Source organism: Marmota monax, unplaced genomic scaffold, assembly GCF_021218885.2.
Source record: "Marmota monax isolate L192 unplaced genomic scaffold, Marmota_monax_Labrador192_F-V1.1 WCK01_AAM20220418_F8-fsc01343, whole genome shotgun sequence".
NCBI classification, from domain to species: Eukaryota; Metazoa; Chordata; class Mammalia; order Rodentia; family Sciuridae; genus Marmota; species Marmota monax.
This window is the reverse complement of record NW_026694463.1, coordinates 9,824-14,495: the sequence shown is the minus strand read 5'-3', so window position 1 is coordinate 14,495 and position 4,672 is coordinate 9,824. Positions and strand designations below refer to the sequence as shown.

Below are 4,672 nucleotides of genomic sequence, written 5' to 3'. Positions count from 1 at the left end.
GAGAAATGCCAATTAAAATTACAATAAGATTTTATCTCACTCTGGTCAGAATGGCAATTATCAAGAATACAAGAAACAATAAATGTTGTCAAGGATGTGGGGGAAAAGGGTACACTCATACATTGCTGGTAGGGCTGCCAATTAGTGCAACTACTCTGGAAAGCAGTAAGGATATTCTTCAAATACCAGGAATGGGCTGGGGTCTATTGTCCATATTTTTCACTCTCTATGGGAGTTTATTGATTATCTGCAATCCAGGAACCATCCTGGGAATGAAGCATGGTAGAACCTATGAATCTGTGCTGTTGATATTGGTTTCCTCCTTAAAGGTGAGGTACTGGAAACCTTAGTGGACATTATAAGTCTACTGGGTAGAAACTGTAGGGCCTCAGATCCACATGGGTAAATGGGAAGACACAAGAACAACAAGAAAAAAAAAAAAAAACAAGGGAATAAAGCACTCCAAACAAACCATGATGCTCCAATAATAAAATCCACAGACATCACAGTAGCAGAAATGTCAGAGAAGGGGTTCAGAATGTACTTAATAAAATTGCTTCATGACTTAAAGGAGGTTATAAGGGGTGAAATCAGAGGTAAATTTCAAGAGGTGAAAAATCACTTCAATAAGGAGATAGAGATCCTGAATAGAAACCAGGAAGAAATCTTAAAACTGAAGGAATCAATGAACCAAATTAAAAATTCAATGGAAAGCATCACCAACAGGTGAGACTATTTGGAAGACAGAACCTCAGGCAATGAAGACAAAATATATAATCTTGAAAACAAAGTTGACCACACAAAGATGATGATATTTTGGGTGACATTCCCTCACCCAGATACAATGTGTGAACAGCAACTGCTAAATCCAACAGAGTTGAGCCACTGTGACTACTTGTGGGCTGATAAGAAGGACCCTCAAGGTAATGGAACCATGGATGGGTTTGAAATGCTGCTTCAAAAGTAACTGAAAGGCAAACAAATGCAGAAAGAAATGTCTGAATTCGTCTGACAGAGGATAAAGATTGAAGAAGAATATGCAAGGAACTTGGCTAAGCTCTCTCAGAACTCTTTGGCTGCCCAGAAGGAAAGCTCCCTGGAAGAAGCAATGGCCCAGGTAAAAAAGATGAGGCAGAAAGTCATCTCAAGTTCTCCACCAACCTTCACAGCAAGGTAGAGAAGCCTGTCATAAACGTTCATTAGAACTTCAAGAAAGACATGAAAAAGTGTGACCACCGTGTTGCTGACCTCTGCAAGCAACTCTCCAGCTTCTATACATTTGTAGAGAAGGCCCAGAAAGCCCTCACAGAGTGGCAGAAAGACATTCAGATGAAGATACAGCATCTGGAGATCAAGCTGAGCAACAAGACTGAGGAGGACATCAAGAAGGCATAGAGGAAGTCCACACCTCATGTGCTGTGTGGAACTCTACAACCAGATCCAGTTCAAGTGGTTTGAAGAGATGGTGACTACAACTTTGGAGCTGGACTAGCTGGAGGTGGAGAGGGTGGAGATGAGCCAGCAACATCTGTGGCAATACACACAGCTGCAGCACGAGACAGATATGTACAACCAAACCAGTCAAGCCTGTGGATCCAGCCAAAGACAGAGAGCCATGGGTCAGAGAGCACAAAATGGGCAACATTTGCCCTGTGTAAGTGAATATCTAGACAATGTCTGTGTAGGCTCTGGGAGTCCTGATCAGAAGAGGGGCTTGGTGTCCCTCAGAGAGGAAATGGTGGCTCCCTCTGGGTGAAACTGCCCTCCCATCCACTCTCCTTTTCACTGAGAAGAGAGGAGAGAGCTGGTGATTCCAGAAGGGTAAAATAGATTTTCCAGCTGGGGGATACAAATATTCCCAGGCTTAGAAGACAGACCTGCAACCCTGCCCTTGTCTCCCAAGACTGAAGCCCCCCAAACTCCATACCATACTTGTTGCTTTGAGAACAAACTGGGGGCTGGAACTTTGTGGTCCTTGCTGAGTCCCATCCTCTACCTGGTCCTTGTACCTCCAGGGCTTTAAAAGATGAGGGAAGGGCTGTCTCTGCCTCCAAACCAATGTCAGGATCAGAATCATGGATAGAAGGCACCACCAGCTCAGTCCGAAACCTAGAATCCTTTACAGCCCTCTCTATATTTTTTTCATTGCATTCTGGGAGCCCAAATCTGGCTTTTCTTGGCTACTTTTCATCCTAATGGGTCTTGGGGAGGCCTGTTTTCGATCTTCCCAGACAAACACTGCCTAGTTCACAAGTCACAGTCTCTGAAGTCTATGGAAACCCTGATCCATCCATTTCTCAGCTGCTTTTTCAAGGCAGTTCCCCCACCACCCACCCTGCCACATCTGCCCAGTCTCACTAGAAGAAGCCTTCCAAAGTTCTCAGTCAGCAAGACCTCCTTCAGCTGTGTGCATGTTCAAAACCTTTGAGGGATGAAGATGAACCAGCTCACCTTGGACACCAGATGGGGTCTGTCTACCATGATGTCCTATCCAATCCTGACCACCACTCTCCCAGGCTGCCCCCTATGGGCTTAATGGAGCTGGGTCATTCCCACGTGGGAAGCTCCATTAAGCCCATAGTGCACAGCCTGGGAGAGCCAGATGGGAGCTGGGTTATTCCCATGTGGGAGACAGGTTAACCCATATTGCTCCATCTGCTCATGTGTAATGGGGTTTGAACTGCTGTCTCTTGTATAGGCATGGCATACTCTCATAGCCATAGAAGTTCATTGCTATACGGGTGTGTCCTGCCACCTAGACCTCCAGGTGGCAGGACACATCTGTATAGCAATGAACTTCTGTATAGTAATGAACCTCTGAACTGTGCCAAGCCCTCACTTGGTGCCAGAATATCCTTTCCCTCTGTCCATCTTCCCCTGAGAAACCTGGGCGAAGTGTGACTCAGGAAGATTTTCAGCACTGCCACTGGGTTCAGCCCATCACTTTTTTCTTTACTATGACAAACATGATCTTCACCATATTAACCTAGATAACCAGCCTGAGGGGGGCTGGGAGAAGAAATTGACATAGTGAGCAAGGAACTGATTCTAACTGGAAAGCCATGCTTTGAGAGTCCATCTTGCTTTATGTTTTCTATGGATGACTTTGTACTTGATCTTTACATCTCCCATAGGGGAAGAATTCTACTCAATTCCCTGATATTTCCCTTAGTTTACATGCTAATAATGGATGACATTTATCTTGACTCTTTCAGCATCTCTTCCATTGAATCAGAATTGCTTTCTCAGTTTATATTAGAAAGATGTCCAATATACTAAAGCAAACTGGATCTTGTCACTTTTCTTACTTAAACATCCCAAGCACAAAAGTCAGTGTGAAGGTGTTCACAAACATGAAGGGCAGAATCTGATGAGATCTGTCCATGATTGGATGGAGAACCACTCCTTTTGGATGTAGTCTTGGACCATGACACCAGCTATCAAGTTTTGGATATTTATTGGCTTCTTTCCCTAAAAGTGGGTGCTAATGGTAACTGCTTTGTGGCTTAATAAACTAATCTGTAGATGATTTTCAAACATCAAAGCCAATAGCCTTGTAATTAACAGATATTTTGAATGCAGTGTGGCTCTTTTACTTTTTCTTCTTATTCTCTCTTATTTGAGGGTCCCTGAGCCCTGTTTGTCCCTGATGTGGAATGAGCTCTCTTTGCTCTTCCAAGGTAACCCAAGTTGGCCAAGTCTGGGCCAGTTCATTTTCTGAGGTCATCCTTCCCCCACATCCCCTCACCTCCTCCTCTTTACCTTCTTCACATACACCTTTTATTCCCTTCGTTGTTCATTTATCAAGCATCTAATAAAGGCCAATCAATGTGCTGAGATCTAATCTGAGGACAAGATTCAGCTCTGTCATCAAGGAAGCCCATGTTTCTCAGTGTAGACTTATTTTTCCCCCAGAGGCCTGGCCCTTCAGCAACTTTGGCATTCACATACAAGCAGTCTGTAGAATTTAGGTTTTCAGAGGTACTGTCTATTGTGCTGACATTCATTCATTCACTTACTTTTTTAAGCAGATGCTTAGAACAAGCCCAGCACTCTGTTGAGAAATGGAACTGTAATTGTGTGAAAGGTGGACACTAACTCCTCTGTCCTCTGTGTGGACAGGCAGATGTTTAGATTTTTCTAGAAAGGCGGAACATCACACACTTGGGCCACACATACCCACTGAGATTCTTTAATTATAAACTACTGCCATGGCTGGAAGGTGTAAGGCAACACCATTTTGATCCCCTGTGCAACAGACCCTCATATATATAGAACAACTACTGATTTTAGTTGAGAAGTTAAAACTACAATGAAATTCTAATTCTAATTTCATCATTGCTCTGCAAACTGGAAGAATGAAGGCCAAGGATAGCCAGAGTACACCATGAGTTGACACAGAGTTATAAGCAGGCCTGGAGTCAAGAGTCCAGGCCTACTGACCCTATTAATAACAGACTCCCTCCCCTGCACCATGAGTAAAATCAGGAGCAGGATATAGTCTAGAAAATCTAAAAGTGCATTTGGAGTAAAAAGCACACCATCTGGATTGTCATCTTTGTTTTGCCTTGTTGGGGATCAGTACCCAGTGCCTCCACATGCTGGGTAAGTGCTCTACAATTGAGCAACATCCCCAGCTCTGTGGTCTTAACTTTTGTGTAAGTGTTGGTAC

The 4,672-nt window shown here is 43.8% G+C and overlaps 1 pseudogene; it reads left to right on the top strand.

The window, feature by feature from the left end:
- Nucleotides 1-264: 264 nt before the first annotated feature.
- LOC124075510 (growth arrest-specific protein 7-like) lies at nt 265-2,668 on the top strand (annotated as a pseudogene).
- The last annotated feature ends 2,004 nt before the right edge of the window (nt 2,669-4,672 follow it).